The sequence below is a fragment of the Mus caroli genome, chromosome 3 (genome assembly GCF_900094665.2).
Source record: "Mus caroli chromosome 3, CAROLI_EIJ_v1.1, whole genome shotgun sequence".
Taxonomy (NCBI): domain Eukaryota; kingdom Metazoa; phylum Chordata; class Mammalia; order Rodentia; family Muridae; genus Mus; species Mus caroli.
Genome location: NC_034572.1, coordinates 10,070,792 through 10,081,611, shown reverse-complemented (window position 1 = coordinate 10,081,611; position 10,820 = coordinate 10,070,792). Strand labels below are relative to the sequence as shown.

General features: G+C 41.2%; 1 pseudogene; it reads left to right on the top strand.

Moving 5' to 3' along the window:
* The first annotated feature begins 7,052 nt into the window (after positions 1-7,052).
* On the top strand, positions 7,053-10,581 carry LOC110291959 (annotated as a pseudogene).
* The last annotated feature ends 239 nt before the right edge of the window (positions 10,582-10,820 follow it).

Sequence of the window (10,820 nt, the reverse complement as noted above, 5' to 3'; positions counted from 1 at the left end):
CGCGCCAAGGAGCTGGGCGGGCCTGGGTGGAGGGCGGGGCCGCCCGCACCCCGAACCCGGGAACCCGAAACCCGAGGGCACGGTCGTCACCCGCAGGGGGCGCCCGAGTAGGGAAAGGGATCTGTGCTCAGCAGCCAGAAAGGTTTCCAATGGGGATTTCCTGCCTTCTGGGAAGTCCACCCCAGAAAAAGCCCTTCTGGAAATGACTCACCCAGGCAGGAGCTGCTGCTGGAGTTAGAGATCTTGTCTGGGAAATGCAGGGGACCTTGATGGAGGTGGCAGTGGTGATTACACATGCACACACATCAATGCCGATAGCGGTAATAACCACCACTTAAAATAAGAACTACTAGTTACGAAGTGCTCACCTCCCAGGGCCAGCCCTCCCTTCCCCGACAGCTCCAGCCTTTCCATCTGCGTTACTCACTTCTCTGATTCCTTTTTGCTTACGCCAGCATCTTGCAGACTTGGCCCTGCATAGAAGAAACCAAACTTACTGGATTCTTGGTTCTTAACTCTTACTGCCGTTCTGACTGTGCAAGAAGGAAGGTGTTGAGAAGAGAAGTGTGTGCGCTCCTACAGAACAGTAAAAACTGTCACCTTCGAAGATTGTTCTAGCTACCTGAGGGTTTGAGTTGTGAACAGTTTCTAGTCCTGATTCTGGACCAACTAGTGAACAGTCCTTCTTGATGGACAAGAGCCTGCCTTAAAATACGGTGAGTGATTTTTATATATGTATATATAATACCATCTCATTCTTTCCCTGTTATTGCTGCTGGAATGTGCACATTGCTGCTGCATGAAATAGGAGCCCAAGTCACTGGAGAACTGGCTGGTAATTGCTGCAAAATACATACCACTAAATAATAATCCATTTAACTGTGCATATTGATGCCACCCCCATTAAATATCCCATATTGTCTGTTCCTCAGAATAAAAAGCAACAAAACATATTTTTAACAGAGTTTAGTTTTGGCAATAATTCAGCATGACATTTTTAAGAATAAAATTTAACTCACATATAAATGTATATAAATAATGTATAAAAATACTCACTTTTATCACAGAGGAATACATGTAGTTTTGCAGGCCTATTAGATCAGCAGTTGCCCTTCAAGTCTGACCACCTGAGTTCAACTTCTGAATCCACTCAGAAGTGGATGGAGGAGAAAGTAGATTCCATGATATTGTTCTCTGACATCCAGATGTATATCCTGCCATGCAAGTACCAGCACACACACACACAATTAATAATAATAATAATAATAAATTCTTTTAAGGAATACATTAGGGCTGGAGAGATGACTCGATGGTTATGAGCACATTTGCTCTTTTGAGAACTGAGATTCATATCCTAGCATCCACATGGTGGCTCACAACGGCCCATAACAATTCCAGAGGATCTGACACCCTCTGGAACTTTGTGAGCACCAGGCACTTAAACAGAAGACATACATAGATGTAGGCAAAACATTCATACACATGAAACCAATAAGTCTAAAAAAGTTTAAAAGAACATACATACAATACTTCCTCAGTACAAATAGGACTTTTAATAGACAGCTGCATATTTTTATATAAACTACACACAACCTTTTATATACTTTTTTTTTTAAGATTTATTTATTTACTATATGTAGCTGTCTTCAGACACACCAGAAGAGGGCGTCAGATCTCATTACAGATGGTTGTGAGCCACCATGTGGTTGCTGGGATTTGAACTCTGGACCTTCGGAAGAACAGTCAGGTGCTCTTACCCACTGAGCCATCTCACCAGCCCCCCTTTTATATACTTTTAAAAAATACCTTATAAAACCTTTCCTGTTCTGTCCAGATACAATTAACTTTCATATATTTTTATTTTAAAGTAGTTTATATTCACACATCTCCCAGATAAAGTGAGTGGGCTATGTATTTTATATGCTCACATATACATTATGGGCGTGAATGCATTATGTGCCCTATATATATTTAAGATTGTCATCTCAAAAATGTAAATTTAGGTGTGAGATGGCTAATCTTGGTTGTCAACTTGACATATTTGGGATGATGTGACCTCAAATGAAGCATTGTCCCCATTAGACTGGTGATCTGACCATGTCTATGTTGGCATTTTCTTGATTGCTAACTGATGTAGGAGGGTCCAGCTCACTGTTGGCAGTACCATCTCTAGACAGCTGGGTTTGGGCTGTCAAAGAAAGTAGTCTGGGAAGAAGCCAGTAATTGCATTCCTACATAGTCTGCATCTAGCTTCTGCCTTGCCTACCTGCTTTGACTTTATTCCCTGGTGGGCAGCAACCTGTAAGCTGGAGGTTTTTTCTCTGTTTGTTTTCGGTCACAGTATTTATCACAGCAACAACAACAACAGGGAAAAAAAAAAAAAAAGAAAGGTAAATAGGGCACTAGGTTACTCAGCTAAATAAGTACCCCAGTTCTGCCTCAAACCTGTGGGCACAGACTTTAATTATTGGGGCCATAACTACTCATAATATCTGTCCTAGTTTGCTTTCAATTGCTGTAATAAGCACAACTAAAAACAACTTAGAGAGGCAAAGAGTTATTTAGATTATATATCCAGACCCATCTTGTCACTGAAGGCAACCAAGGCAAGATCTCAAGTCCAGAACCGGGAGTCAGGAACTGAAGCAGAGACCAGAGAAGAATGCCACTTACTGGCTTGTTCTCCATGGCGTGTTCAGCCTGCTTTCTTACACAACCTCCTGCCCAGGAGTAGCACTGCCCCACATAGACTGGGCCTTCCCACATCAATCACTAGTCAAGGAAGTGCTCCACTTGGCATACCCACCAATCTCGAGGAGGAATTTTCTCAATTGAGATTCTCTCTTCCTATAAGACCTAAGCTCGTGTCAAGCTGTCAAAAACTAACCAGCACAGTATCTGTGCAGTGTCAGAGATGATAAAAACTCACCCTTTCATGAAACATTTTCCCCAGTATCCTTACCTCATAACAAGGGCCCACACTTCAAACCAAACAACTTCTCTATGAAGTAATGGACATTCATTAATTCAAATTATTTTACACATCACAGTGACTTGTGTTCTAATATTAGTCTCTGATAATGAATAATAGTTGTCCAATGAATGGATAAAGGAGTAAACAAAGGTTTTTGAAGAAGTTGGAATTCAAACTCTTTTGAATTCTTCCTTAGGTAGGCTGTTCACTTTTCCAAAATTGCAGTATGTTTAATGGGGTGGGTGGGGGTCTCAAAGTACTACCCACAGGAGACTGGGTTAGATATTCCAAGGATCTCTGGATGGTAGTCAGTCATCCAGCTATGAGCAATATACATAGAGTCAAGCATCTCCTGAACAATAGGGAGTAAGTCCTGAGGCATAATAACTAAGAGGGGGAAAAGAAGAAGGCAAAAGAATGTATATAAAGTATTTGTTTGATGGAAAAAGAGAAATAAGGTAATATACATTAGCAATGTTTTGAAAAATGTGTGTGTGTGTGTGTGTGTGTGAGAGAGAGAGAGAGAGAGAGAGAGAGAGAGAGAGAGAGAGATGAACTCAGGTCTTCTGAAAGAGTAGTAAGTGCTCATAAATTCTGAGCTATTTCTTCAGTCCCCACTGTGAGGGAAGAAGCAAGGCCCACACCTCAGAACCTTTGCTGAGCAGGTGTCTGCAGAAAGACATTCCTTTCATGTGGAGATCGCAAAGAAGTATGCTGTAATATGCTGTAATAATAGTGAATCGTGCTCAAAGCCTAGAGTATGACCATACACTGCCTTTTTAGTTTACCTACTTTAAACCTGCCATTTTCTATGAATCTCACAAGCAATACAGGGAATTCGACTTACATAAAAGCTACGAACTAAAACATCTGGACAAGTGACCTAAAGTAAAAGGTCTTGATTTATAGAAATTTAATCTTTAATACCATTTTCCAGCTATAGTAGATTTATAAAACCAAAAATGATAGTATGTGTTCTGTGTATAGACTTGTATAGCTTAAAAGGAATAAAGCTCAACTTACATCAAGAATTTTATATTAGGAAATAAGACAGAAAGACAACAATGTGAAGGAAATGCAGCATACAGGTACAGTTATGATAAAAGAAAATACTTTTGGACTAGAAAATATTTTATGTAGTAAAATAGCATTTTCTTCTACAAATAAAATATTGCCCCAAACAAGAAAGAGAGGCAAGGACAAAAGCAGACGCCTAAAGTGTGTGAGTTTGTAAAAGGAATAAACGTTTGCTGGGCAGTGGTGGCGCATGCCTTTAATACCACCACTCAGGAGGCAGGCAGATTTCTGAGTTCGAGGCCAGCCTGGTCTACAGAGTGAGTTCTAGGAAAGCCACGACTACACAGAGAAACTCTGTCTCGAAAAACAAAGAAAACAAAAACATAAACAACAACAACAAAAAAGGTTTTTGTGAAGGGAAAAACTTAAAGATACCATAGATATGAATAATTATTAAAAATTTTAAGGTTAAAATTAAATACATATAAAATTAAAATCTAATTCTGTATAAAGAGCAATAAGATTTTCTTAAAATGCTAATATGTTCCTAATGACATTTATAAAAAGAAAACAACAACTACACCCACTACTTGGAAAACAAAGATTATGTATTTTACCAAGACAATTATTTAGGTTTTCTCCTAGTTTGTAAGATTATTAACTACTTAGGAGACAAAGTATTAACAAGGCCAAGATGTACTTAAAAGCCTTTGTTTTTTCTAAGCTTTAAGTATGCACTTTCAATAATTAAGATTAAAACTACTGTTTCTCCTTCAAGTCTAGTATAACTGACCTTACGTGCATTCAATTTTCATTCTTGGAGACTGAAGTCAATGAAGATAAGGAGACTAAGAGGAGGTCAATATTGTGACCCTTGATTCAAGTCTTCCAGTTCCCAGGAAATGATGGATTGCCTATAAAAGGCCTTTCAGCTCAGGCAATTCACTCCTCAGAGCAGTTGTAGAGACTAAGTTGGACTCTAGCCATTCTGCACAGAAAGATGACTGCAGAGGAAAATGTGCTTCCAGGAAAGTCATATGGTTATCAAGACACTATCCTCTCCCAGTAGAAGACATAACTGCAAGTGGAAAACTAAGGGAGCCAAGAGGCTCCTCCTAAGTCCTTAAAAGGAACCCCTAAGAAGGTGCAGCTCGACTTAATAGTAAAACCAAGAAAGGCAATTCTCGCCACCTGCTTAGTATAAATACATAGCAGGATAGCAAAATTCAGACTGGACTGATTAAAAGTGATACAAAGCAAAATAAGGTAGAATTTTAAAAGGGCTCTGGATAGTATTCTAACTGTTATGGTATCTAGTCATGGATGATCGTGTAGCATCCATTTTATTCTCTCTGTAGACCTATAAGGCTTCTTTTGCCATATTAAAACTCTTACTAAGTATTCTAAAAAGGCTTAATTTAAATGACACAGCCTAGGGAATATTACTTAAATCTGAAGAAAGAAACAAAACAAAACAAACAAACAAAAACAAACAAAATGGCACAATTTTGCAGAATTGAATACCCCTTTCACAGCAGGGGTTTTAAATAACCATACTTTGTAATATTACTAGGATGGAAAGCTGCATGTATAGTCTAGATAAATTCACTAATGTCTTATCTGCGTTAAACAATCTACAAAACTGGAGGGGAAGTTTCCCCTAATTAATTGGTTGGATAATAAAAACAAGAAGCCAATCCCTCGGTGAAAAAGAGGAGGTGGACCTTCCAGATCCTAGAGAGGAAAAGGGAACACAGGAGGAAGAAACAGCCTTTTGGCGAGGAGGGAGCAAGAAGAGGCAAGATGTAGACAGGCAACTGTTAGACCTCCTGGTGACTACCACCACCGGAAATTTTCCAACATAGAATAGTTGATGAGTTTAGGACAATAGATTCCGTGCCCAGCGGTTGTGTCATCTGTTGATTTTAAACTAAGATTGTCTGGTGGGACTGGTTAAACCTGGTTGACTCAGGTGGGCCAGAGGGAAAGAAAATAGCCCGGGCAGAATTTAGCCAGGCCTTGGATTGGGAAGATTGGGCAAAGGACTCAGCTTTAGGGGAGAGGTAGCCACAGCTGGCCTTGGGGACCAAAAGAGCAATCTTAGAGCTCTAGAAAAGCAGAGCCGGCGTTTGTGGGAGAGGCATTGGCTGGCTAGAAGAAACACATGGTCTCAGTCTCGGGCTATGCACTGGGCTAGGAACAGAGAATGACCATGTCAGCGCATAGCCACCCGTAGCGTGGATCACTTTTTAAAACTACACGTTACATAAAACCAGATTCAACCCTGTTGGGTTTAGATGGAGTGGGTGGGCTCAAAAGGACACTGAGACAGATTCCCACTGTCTAAGCAGTTTACTAGAAGAGTTAATAATGTGGACAGACAGAAGAGGAACAACAGCACAGAAGGGGCTCCAAGGAGAAGTCAGGTCCTTGCTCCAGAGAGGGGAAGTATGACAGAGTCACTGAAGAGAGTCAGAATGGATATGGCAGAGGAGGGAATATCTTTTCAGACCTTCTAAGGATGAGAGAGGTTCAGAGCAAGAGCCTACAGCCAGGCCTTTTCAATTTTCAGTTGAGATATACTAGTTCTGAGAAGTCAGCTGGGTCAGGACTGACACCATGCCTGTCAGCATCTATGAGAGTAGGTCTGAAGAGAAGCTGAATGCTAACAGTACATTCTTAAAATTCCCATCAGACACTACTATGTTTTTAGTGTCTTGTGCCTTACGTAGTCTTAGTAGTGATTCTATTAGTCTTCCAACATTGTGTGCTTAACTGCTGTTCTGATTTTATAGTCCATCTACATTCAATTTTACATACCTGGATCCCTTCACTTGTTCTCTGAGTTCTAAAAGTCATAAGAATTCAGAACAACCCAGGACCCATCTCAGAAATTATTTTAGAGACTCATCTCTTGAGGGAGGGTCGTTTAGTAGCATTAATCCTGCAATTCTCCAGGAAAAAAAAATCAACTCCATCATTTTGGGTCAAATTTAAAGCAAGCATTTATTAAATATTAAACACTGATCAAGGGAAAATTCCCTGAAAGTTCCCAAATGGAATGGTCTCAAGCCACATGTTGCAGGTGCTTATGAAGACAAGCCTATAGGCCACTGTATTTTCCCTGGAGGCTTTGTTATTTCCCAAGAACTACAATTCCCAGCATTCCAGGAAGTTACCTGGTTCCGGAGCAGGTGGGGCTTATAGGTTATTTTGGGAGGAATTACAGTACCAAATAAATTATTATCAGGCTGGGAGCTTAACTGGAACTAGAACCCTCCTTCATAATAAAGAGCTTATAAAGCTGAGGATAGGAATTGTAATTACTAATCAGAAGAATAGATCCTGAGTCTTAGCTCTGGCCCCAAGGTGGTTGGGGAACCCTCCTTTCTCTGACGATCATTATTAGATAACAACTATCCGAACCTGGCTGGAGGAGGACCTGTCTCATCCACATTATTTCCATGTAGTGGGTCATTTTCTGGTAATTTGATAGCATGACTCCTGGCTAAAGAATAAGCCTGCTTAAAATGAAGACTGGTAGAACAGTCCCTTTGATAATTGTCCACTCATTCTAGCTTGCTTTTTATTGCTGTGGTAGAACACCACAACCAAAATCAACTTAGGAAGGAAAGGGTTTATTTTGCCTTATACCTTTATAGTCCAGCATGAAGGAACATAGCTTTATAGTCCAGCAAGGACTCAAGGTCAGTACCTGGAGGCAAGAACTAAAGCAGAGATCATGGAGGAGTGCTGGTTACCACTTTGCTTTCCATGGCTAGCTCAGCTTGCTTTTGTGTACAACCGGGAACTGAACCACCACAGTGTTCTGGCCACTCCCACATCAGTCTTTAGTCAAGACAATTCCTCCACTGACTTGCCTACAGGCCAATCTAATGAAGCATTCTCTCAATTGAAGTTCTTTTTTTCCAGAAGACCATAGTTCATGCCAAGCTAGTCAAAAAACTAACATACAGCATTTACCCTTCTACAAATAATATTTTTCATACCAGGGATGAATAGTTATGAGTGACTCCAATACAAGTGTCTCTTTGGCCATTGTGATTTTCATCTCTTAAAAGTTCCCTAAATAAGGGGAAGAAGAGGTGCCTTGGTAGTTAAAAAGCACTTGCTGCTCTTTCAGAAGACTGGATTCAATTCCCAGACTCCAAATGGCTGCTAACAACTATCTGTAACTCCAGTTCCAGACAATCCAGTACGCTCTTCTGGGGGTTACACACATGCCCCTCTATGGATGCTGCATGCATGTAGTGCATAGACATACATTCAGGTAAAACATCCATACTTGTAACATAAAAACAAAGTTTTGTTTTAAAGAATCTCCTCCTTAAAGATTCATTCTTAATAAACTCTGTCTAGGGCTGGAGAGGTGGCTCAGCGGCTAAGAGCACTGACTGCCCTTCCAAAGGTCCTGAGTTTAATTCTCAGCAACCGCATGGTGACTCACAACCATCTGTAATGGGATCTGATGCCCTTTTCTGGTGTGTCTGAAGACAGCTACAGTGTACTCATCATATACACAAAATAAGTAAATAAAATCTTTAAAAAGAATAAAACATTAAAAAAATAAACTCTGCCTATCTTATACAGTATATCCTTGTGTTTCTCATTTGAGTTCTTTTAAGCAGATCACAAGAAACAAGGAACAGAGGGGAGTCTAGACCAAGACCCTGGCAACACAAGATAATCTTCAAACTATGCCTTGCTGTCTTCACCCAGTAAGTCCCATGATTTGTGCACTTGGGACTGCTTAACCTAAGAATTATCTTATCTTTGAGTTTATTTTACGGCATCTATATTGTGCAGAGTTCAATTTCTTTAATTTCCCATTTCTAAAATAGTCTAATGTTAGGGTTGCAAAATGTAAGTCTCCCAGGGGAATATTTAATTCTTCCAAAGTTGCTTGGTCCCACTGGCCCTCAATGCTGCAATGGAGAAGGCAGGCAGGAGGTACTTGAGGCTACTGAAGCAGCTCCGGGGGCCAGTGACGTCTACATAGACCCTGTCCTCGGGCTGCAGGACCCGAGTTTCTTCACCATGGGTATGTGGTCCATCCAAGAGGGAGCTGTGAGGGCCACTCCTTTGGCACTGCTCCTGGCCAACACAGACATGTTTCTGTGCCAGCCCCAGAAAGCAGCATTGGAGTACTTGGAAGACATAGCCCTGAAAACACTGGAGAAATAACCTGCCACAGACCCTCTGGGCCCCTTTGTCTGCGTGGAACGGGTCTCTAGTCGCAGGTGGGCAAAGCGTCGGATGGAATGACAGACAGATGCACACAGGAGAGGTTGTGTAGAATCTGAATGTAATTTGTCAAATTGAGCATCAAACTTTTTATACAGAAGAAAATAGGGAAGTTGGGTGACACACCAGCAAGGTACAAAGAGGTTACTGGATTCTTACACAAAACAGAGGAATACAAACACAGAAGGTCTAACAGGAACCACCTGGGATAGAATTCATTGTGAACAACTGGGATCAAAAAGAGCTCCACCTAAGATCCACTTAATCTTAGAAGCCAGGGTCAAGGGCTTCGTGCCCTTGCCATAGTTCCTATTTTAGTCTATTGTATAGTCCACCTTCCCCCTAGGCCATTGTAAATACGTGTGTATGGGTGTAAATCAGCTATCTATAGTTCTAAGTATCTACTCTGGTCCCTCCTTAGGTCTCAAACTTCCTTCTTCCTAGATGATGGTAAATTCCTGTGTAGGGCAGTGACTTAGCTTTTATTCAAAGTGATAGTGTAATACCAGAGGCAATTCTGAATGTCACTGAATAGGCAACATTCTTACTGAATTCCAAGCCCATGGTCTGCTCAAGGACTTTCTAGGACATTTGGAACACTGGTGAAGGCTTAGCTATGTCAGAATTCAATCTTAAAAGGCACTTATAATAAGATAATACTAAAAGAGAGCACGTGGATCCATACACTAGACTAATGCGGGAATAGAATATGAGTATATGGGTTAAAGAGAATGCCAGACTCCAGGAGGTGAGTATCCATGAAAGTCTCTGCCTCGTGAGTGGCTTCCAGGCCTCTCAGCCTGTCAATCTGACTCGACCGGAGTGCATGGCAGTAACCAAGGATATTTATTCAATGCAAAGGAGCTATGGGAAAAGAAAAGGGCTGTGATTATGGCTGTGCTGTCCAGGCTGCTTCCTCTATTGAGCAGAAGCAGCAGACCTGTCCTCCCTGAAGCTCAAGTCAGACGAGCTATGTGTTCCTCCCTGTGCTGTGATGAAGGTGCAGGTGAAGAGAGAAATGAAGGACTTCCAGCCTTATGCCAAAGGGGAAATATGGAGGAAAAGAAAAAAATCCTATGGTTCAGAAAGGCAGAATATGATGTTCATGGGCCTCATCTGTTTGGGTGTGTGGTACAATTCCTTCTGGGCTTGGATTGGAGGTGTCTCTGGTTTATACAAAAACCTCAGTTTTTGTATAAGATCTGGAAATCAGGGCATTCTTCTTCAGCACGGAGAAAAAGAATTTGGAGACAGAGTGGACCCACTCTGTTCTGGAAGCTGTAAAGAATATCAAGCCACAGAGTCCAGCCTCAGAGAAAAGGTGATCACATACAGCTGCTGGCTGAGGAAGAACGTGCCCTGAGCACTGTTCACCAAGTGAACTATGCTTTCACCATGGTCCCCAAGAGCCAGGACGCCACTGAACCATATTTACTAGGAATTGGCAATGCATTTTAACACTGTCTTCTGGTTAGGCCCAGTAGGGCAAATAGGTCCCAGACAGAACTGAGTAAAATCTAACAAGCCAGTGAGAGTTATTTGAGGAAAGATCTAGAAAATTCAA